Genomic DNA, 8348 nt, shown 5'->3' with positions numbered 1-8348 from the left:
GTCGATAAAGAAATATAGATAAAACAGAACGCAGTACCAGCGTGAAAGATAATAAGTCGGCGGAATCTCTTACGTACAACTCGAGAGCCTAAAGGCCTCTAAACAAACTATTTGATATAAGCGAAAGCGAAAAGAAAACTACACTATCTCCTGTTACTCAAGTACAGAGTTTCTTTCTACTCATAATCTATTACAAAAAGATAACAGCATGGTCTTGATGATTACGGGTTCTAAGTCGAGACCTCATTCCAGACCCCACCTGCAATCAACCTACTAGTCGTCATATGACAACACACAGTAGGTTCCAAAGAAACAAACCAATACACGTCAAAGACTTCATACAAATATCAATCAGGTCGAATACAAGCAAAATGTTCATCCTAGCATGCATAGGCTCTAATACAATTATTATTAATTTATCCCAACTTGTAACGTTGCCCGTCCTATTTAGGTCGTTCAAGTATAAACCATTCATTATTAGATTATTCCAACTTGTAACGTTAGCCCCTCCTGTTCGGGTCGTTCAAGTATAAGTTCAAATATTTTTGGAGGAATACACTTGGGAGAGCTAATCACAAGGCAACCACCGACCTAAGACGTTGCCCGTCCTGTTCGGGTCGTCAAAGGCTAAAGTATGCACATGGTGACCGTAATGATCCAAAACTGCCATGGGAACAATAATTGTAATAATCCAAACCAAACTTTTAACCCCTTTGGGTAACATAACCAAACGTCAACCCCTTTGGGTGACGATCACACAAATTTTGAATTTCCAATTAATTTCCTTCAAATTATTTGAGGTGTCTAATCCTTATGTGATTTACAAAGCCTCGATTAGAAATGAAACAACACTACTTGCACAACCACATAAACAGTATTATATGGTCTAAGCGTGTACCTTTAAGCGCTGCAAACAATAGTATTCAAGCACGACCGAAATTTTGCCCTCTTATGAATCGAGGTCCTAAATAACACACACACAAAACGATCACATATTAGGACGTGTTTACACATTTAATCCACTCCATACGCTAAAATATCACTAAGACGTGATAATTTTTAATTGTTTACATCCAATTCCCAAAGGTTCCAAATTTCACATTCTGACCAGAAACTTTGAGGGCCATTTTGGACAGGTTAGAAATTCAAATGAAAAATCCGACTTCGCCATTGCGTTCGGAACGCGTCAATTACCTTGGGTACCAAATTTAGTAATTTCTAACATCCATTTACTATTTTTAATTATTTTAAGCGTTTAACGAGTAAAATTACTAAAGTACAAGTAAAACAATAAAAATATGAACTTGCAAATTAACAAAATATATAGAAATTACCTTGATTTCGTGGGTTATGTAATCTACAATGAAAAACAAAAACAAAACTAGTATTAAAAAATTAGCCCTTTCAAAACTTAAAGGTTTAAGAAATTAAAAAGAGAAATTATACCTTAATTTCATGAGTTTTGAAGATGAACAAGACCAAATGCTAAAGGTTTCAAAGGGTTTTGAAGAACAATATAATGTCGTGCGTTTTGAAGAACAATGTCGTGCAAGTACAGTAGAGCTTCGTGGGAGAAGAAGATGATGAACATAGCAGCTTTGATGTAAATATTGTTACTTAGCAAGAAGAAGATGAACAAGAAGATGACACAGTAGCTTCTTGGGTTTATGAAAGTACAGTACAGATTTGTGGGTTTATAAATGTTAAAAGGCGAGTTTTTAATTAAAAAAAACCACTTTATGCTGCGGGCGTTGGTGAACCGGAGCATTCATAACATTATTTGTTGCGATTTTTTAGGAACCGCAGTATATACTCAACATTTTTAAATTGCAATTTTCTTAAACAGTTATGTATTGCGGTTCTTGGAAAACCGCAACATATGCTCTATGTTTTTTTTTTTTGCCTAATTCTTTTATGTTGCGTCTCTGTATAACCGCAGCATATATTGCGCAACAGATGTGGTTTTTTCCACTAGTGAATGATTGTACGTTTGTAATTACAATCATTTTCAACAAATAAATCTTACATTACATATGTTTCATAACATTATTGTTGTGTTGAATTTGAGCTTTATTCGAATAACAATCGAATTCACGTTCTAAATCTTTCATTGTAAGATGATTTGTGAAGAAAACCAGAATAATATACTTAAAGCTTCTAAAGGAAGATGAATAACTACTTTATTCATTTTTCGATACTGCATTAAACGTGGGAAATAGAAAGAGAAGCATTTAACAATCAAATGATTCCCACTCCATGCGTGTTATTTTGAAAGATACAGAAGCATTTTTTTAAAAAATTTAAATAGGATGAATTGGACTCTTTGGAGGCGTCTTTAATATAAATAGCATTTTTTTTAATGCAGAAGCATTTTTTAAGGATTGTTTTTTTTCTCATAACTATTTCTTTGTTGTGTTGCCCACAATATTTATCTTAAGCTGATGTCAAGGCCAGCCCAAACGAGGACCACCATGATCAATGGCTCAGGGCCCGATTTTTTAGAAGCCTAATTTTTGAAAAAAAAAAAAAACAAATAATAGATGACATATTGACATCTATAAGAGTATTAAAGCGCATAGACTGATAAACAGAAAATTACTACTATTAAGCGCCTAACTTTGGAGTATATTATTTTCAATTCCCATAAAAACCCTTGAACTTCCCAAATTTAAATTAAACTTTCTCTTTTTTCTTGCCATTAATGAAATTACAGGATTTTCAGGAGACAATTTCACTGTTGATATTTCTTATCTCTAATTTCTAAAATTACAAAGATGTGAAGAATTCAACAAAACTGCATTAAAAGTGAAGGTAAGTATATTTCTTGCCATGAATATTGATAGATTCTTCTAGACTAACTAGTTATACTATTGAATTTAAAAATGCTATTTTATACAATTTCATTAAAAATAATATGAATGCAAATGTTAGAATGCCACTCTGATCCAAAATTGTGAAGGATTTTTAGGGAAAGATGTATTGGTAGTAGCAGACAACATCAACAACAAATTAGGGTATGAAAATGTCCTTAAAACTTTATACACTTCTATTTTATATAATGCTAGTTTATTATTCATACACTTCTATGTCAAAGGAACTGATGACCACTAGACATTCATTGTTGATGGGGTGCTTGGCTTGTTGAAAGCTACTCGTTGGCAGTTTTGTGTCGAGGATGCTGTTGTGATGTTATCTGTTCGTCGAGTTGAGTTCTGCAATCGAGGGAATATGAATGCTTTACGATAGTTGGAATTACCACTAAAACCAGCTCAAGGACTAATCAAAAAGCAGGAAAAATAATATTATTGTAGCAATAGAGTTTGACATACTTGTCGTCAATAAATGCTTGAGATTTGTTGAGGTTCTCATGTGTCACATTTGAGGAAGACTTCTAAAGGTGCATCACTGGCGTGACACGTGTATTAAACTATGCCTTCAACTTATGAACTCTAATGAAAGTAGAAGAAAACAAGAACAGATAAATTATGTAACATATCTTGAGACTATAGAGTAATATATAACATATAATGGAGCCTCAACTAAAAGCTTTGGTTAAGTTGATGGTCTAAGCTCTTGTATTTGGACATACTCTATCACTAACAATAACATAGTATAATTTATACTAACCATATTCATCCAATTTGCAAACGAGAAGAATCTTGCAACACCCAAAGTAAAATACATAGTGTGCGTCGTGAAAGGTTCAACCAATTGCAACACAAACGAAAGACAAAATAAGAAACTCTTGTTAGATCATTTTTTTAAACAAAAATAATCCGAAAAATTCAAAAAAGCAATATGTTGATAAAACAAAAAAATCTTTCCACGTCATTGTCCAATTATGTAAATTTGGACTCAAAAACAAGGGCCAATGCTAATTAAGGCTTTAATAGACCTAAACTCTTAAGAATATAATTATTAAAACCAAACTTACAAAATTAAGAAACATGCGCTATCACCATGGAAGCAGAACATAAATGGGTAGAGTTAGGCCTGACCAAGAATAAACTACGATGTCTTAAAATTAATTAGCATTCATCATAGATCTCAACAAGAAAATGTAGGCTTCAATAGTTAATGAAAATTGATAATACTTTGTTTTGTGTATTTTTCTATTTCAACTTCGATTTTATTAAGTAGAATTTAGATTTAACTATATAACAATTAGAGAAATTACTTTATAGAATAGTTTTATTGATGTAATTCTCTAAGATGATAATCCTAGTCTTATTAGAAGGTCATTATGTAAATATATCATTTCGAGCAAAGAAAAAGAAGCAAGCAAAGAATCGAATCAGACTGAGATGCGCGGCCCGCGGAGTTTCACGCGGCTCGCGCGTACGTGGCACGTGGAGTTTTACGCGGGGTACGAAGTTCAGTCTATAAGCTGGGCAGCTATTTCACTTTTCCCATTTCGGCTTTCTTTTTCAATTGGATGTTTAGAGGGGTTTGAGAAGCGACTTGCAAAGAGGAATGTCCAATGGCAAGAAGCTTCATCAAATCTCTATAAATAGGCAAGAAAGCTTAGGAATGAGATCATCTGATAATTTTTCATGAAAATACTTCTTCTTCATTTCTATTTTGCCATGGTTATGGAGCTTCAAGCTTAAATTTTCAATCCTTGAGGAAGGTTGATTGGAAACTTCTAATTACTCAATGTAAGAATTCCTCTACTTAATATACTTTTGATTATTGAAGAGTTCTTATCATAATCTTATGAATGTCGTTTGAATTGGAAATCAACTATTGTTCTTGTTATTGCAATATTCATTTATGCTAAATCTATTTGCAAAATCAGTTAGTTTTGTACTTGAATTAATGGTAGCAACTAGTTCTAATTGTGAATGCAGATTATGAATGATTAGAATCTAAATGAACTTTTCATTTTGATTGAAAACTATTTGCTTGAATAGTTTTAGCAAACCTATTGATTCTCTTTTCTTAAAGCTATTGTTGGATTGAATTTATTCTCTGATTGGAGTGAATTAACTAATAGTAAGAGCTTTACATTCAAACTAATTTTGATGTTTAGCTACACTTAAGGAGAATAGAAGTATAATCATCTTCACAATAGGTAATTAAAAGTGAATCTCTTAAGTAAAGCATTCAATGATCAATGAGAAACAAGAAGTATGCAATCAACTTAACTCAATATATCCTTTCCATTGATTTTTAGAAAACACCATTGTTATAGATTTCACTTAGTTCATTGCTTATTCAAGTTATTTTATTTTAGAAAAACAAATCAAAACCCCCCTTTTCTTTGTGTTATTAATTGTTTTCAATTTGATCTGCCAAAGCACATATCATACTAAAACCTTCTCAAACCCCATCTCTCTGTGGATACGAACCTTACTACCCTGCTACATTAAGTTGTATTTGAAAAGTAAGTGAATTTATTTTTGGTTAGAGTTTAGGCGACTGAGAAAGAACTTACCAAAAATCTAATCTAACTTTTAAAATCAAAGAAAGATGTGTAGATAGTCAGCTTTACAAGCTTAACAACCAAAAAGCAACCAAAAATCAAAGAGAAACTCTTAAACAAAGCTAAATAATGTTGGTTGATCCTTAAATCCTTTTCTTAATCAAACAAAGCTAAATTTTATCAAACACCATCAAAAGTAATGGCAATAAATAACTGACTAAACATAAAAGAATTTGTTGCAGGTAATAATCATACATGACTTCATTATGTTTTATTAAGAAATAGAAACACACAACCAATGGCATACATTACCAATTAAGAAATAGATAAAGTACACCTTTATAAATTAAAAGTAGAGTTTTAAACACAAAAGGAAAACAAAGCAAATCATACAAGAAGTGAACATACATTCTGAACCACTGCACATGTTTTAGCAAAAAAGCTCCAACTCAACATCAATTGAACAAACATCCCAACCAAGTGAACATCCATTCTGAACAACCAAATTCGATGCAGCCACAGACGCAACCGAAATCGAAGAACATGATGATGAGGGAAAGGTAGACAAACAACAGGCAACATATGTACTGACTGTATTGATGGTAGACAAGCAACATCATCATCACATACCAACACATATAACATATGCCCAAACACACTATTTTCAAACCAAACTTGTATTTCATAACAAATGCACTGAATCATTACTTTCCCTCACCTGAATTATGTATTTTCAGCAAACAAAGGCAGCACCTACACTCTACAAGCACTCGAAATCAATATCAGCTTAGTTTTGGGACAGAAACCTGCAAGGAAATGTCACAGATCTTCAACAGAACATCATCAAAGCTACTTCATCAATTTTGTCAAGTATAAGTAAAAATGTTGGTGAATCAAACATTGAAAGCAACCCTTGACTACAGATACCAAAGTATTAATTTTGAGTACAAATTCTTTTTGTAATTGGTACAGAATGTAGTGAGAGTTTTCATGAAGCCTTAACAAAACTGATTTTCCATTTTGATTCCCTAATGAACTGCCCTGAATCTACTCCGACAGTCCTACTAACATTTTTGAGTGTCCATATTTGTGATACATTAGACTTTATACTAACGAAGGACACAATCATAACTAACGAGTAGCCAATCATTTTAGTTTCTTTACTATTAAAATGTTCTATATCAGGAAATTATATTATTAGAATTACTAATGATATAACTGGTAACTATTTGTGCTGAACTATTGAGACATCAGGCAATCTTACAAAATAGTATTCAAAATCATCACAGATCAAAAAGAAACATCATCCGAAATGTACATTGTATGTCAAATGTTAGTGTTGTTAGTTGGACAATATAGAAAAAAATTGCAATACCACTTAACTTGCAAAATAAATTAGATTGACACAACTATAAAAAAAAAAAATAAAAAATAAAAAAAAAAAAAAGATGAAAACAATTATCCAAAAGGGTAACCTGGCCTTTATGCTTCACATCTTCGGTCTGATAGAATCCCTTGCGAATTACCTGTCAGTTAAACAAAAGAAAGAGATTAATTCAATTATGAGAAACACTTTAACAAAGGATGAACAATTGAAGAACAATTACAAAAGGATAGAAAGAAAGATACTCTGCAAGCGCATCAACAATTGTTGCTAGGAAATCCAAAGCATGGAGAACTTAATTATAAAGCTAGGGACTTAGAACAAATTAAAGAACACCCATTTAGATCTACAATTAGAAGTGTTGAATAAAGAGAAAGAGAAAGAGAAAGATGACCAAAATTCGAAGAAAGCAAGAACAATAACCACATTACATTCTCTAAATTGAAAAAAAAAACATCACATCCACAATTTATTGTGGTGATTATATAAAACTGAAAGTAATATCTTGAATTGTGGCTTGTAAATCCTACGAAGATACGGAAAAATTAATATCAACAACAAGCCATTGAGAAGCCTTAAAATTTGAAAAAGCCATCAAGAAATGGTGAAATGAGCAGGGCCGTCTAATATGAGTCCTAGCACCTTTAATTTAAAGCTTCCATTAATGTCAGGGATTTCCCTGAGATTTATTCCTATAACACCTTTATTTCCAAAAAATAACACCTCAAGGCTCCAAGGTCATAATCATACCAAGATTAAACAATTACCCCAAGGAGTACAATATATTCCACAAAAGCACAAGGAAAAAAAGCAGCTAATTATTTAATTACACAATCCTACTCAACAAAGCAATAAAATTACTAAATAAGTTATATGTAATCAAGTACATAATCCTACTCAACAAGGCAATACAATAACTAAGCAGGTTATTAGCTCACTAAATAAGAGGTTAAAATCCATAACCATATGTAGTTGACCAAAAACCTTAGAGGTGAAGTTGTCCAAATTTGAACCCAATCATTCTAACCGTAATCGAGTATGACTAAACCCAATTTGAAATAACTCACATCAAAATCAAATCAGTTTGTTAATATATATACATACACACAAGTACCTAAAATTAATATACATCAATAGAATAGTGGATTGCGAACTTGCATATATATTGGGTGGGCTAATCCTACTACTACTATATGGTTTTGAGAAACAATGAACCTCACCAAGTGTATGTGCAAGTTTAACGCTCTTAACCCGTGCATTTGTGTGCCTTAACCCACAGATGTCCCATGTCGATACAAGAGGGCCACAGCGAGACCATGTAACGAATTGTCACGACCTAATACAAACAACAGAACCAATCAAGTTAAGAGAGAGAAAAATACCTTAAGTGTTGAACTCCACAACAATGGCAGTACTTGACCTCAATCCTTGTTAAATAAACCAAAAAAATGGTCAGCAAAATTCTTAGTAATGATTTATTTTTCTAAAACTGTGTTGTCATAATCCTGAAATCATCAAACATATGAAGTTGCTTTCATT

The 8348-nt window shown here is 32.4% G+C and overlaps 2 long non-coding RNA genes across 5 annotated transcripts in view; one reads left to right on the top strand and one right to left on the bottom strand.

The window, feature by feature from the left end:
- Nucleotides 1-2420: 2420 nt before the first annotated feature.
- LOC130799139 (uncharacterized) lies at nt 2421-3229 on the top strand. Its single transcript, XR_009039221.1, has 3 exons — nt 2421-2811; nt 2969-3014; nt 3095-3229. It is a non-coding gene; the product is annotated as an uncharacterized LOC130799139 (long non-coding RNA).
- The window catches only part of LOC130799138 (uncharacterized), a 6098-nt gene continuing 553 nt past the window's right edge, over nt 2804-8348 (bottom strand). The window contains exons 1-6 of one of the 4 annotated variants that reach the window (XR_009039218.1): nt 7055-8163; nt 6901-6951; nt 6144-6231; nt 3628-3658; nt 3330-3449; nt 2804-3212 (exon numbers count right to left, since the gene is read on the bottom strand). This is a non-coding gene — a long non-coding RNA (uncharacterized LOC130799138). Of the gene's footprint in view, nt 3213-3329; nt 3659-6143; nt 6232-6900; nt 6952-7054; nt 8164-8191; nt 8237-8348 lie in introns of those variants that run through there. The other 3 variants (XR_009039220.1, XR_009039219.1, XR_009039217.1) reach the window with 3 other exon arrangements.

This window comes from Amaranthus tricolor, chromosome 14 (genome assembly GCF_026212465.1).
Source record: "Amaranthus tricolor cultivar Red isolate AtriRed21 chromosome 14, ASM2621246v1, whole genome shotgun sequence".
NCBI classification, from domain to species: Eukaryota; Viridiplantae; Streptophyta; class Magnoliopsida; order Caryophyllales; family Amaranthaceae; genus Amaranthus; species Amaranthus tricolor.
This window is presented reverse-complemented; position numbering and strand designations above follow the sequence as displayed.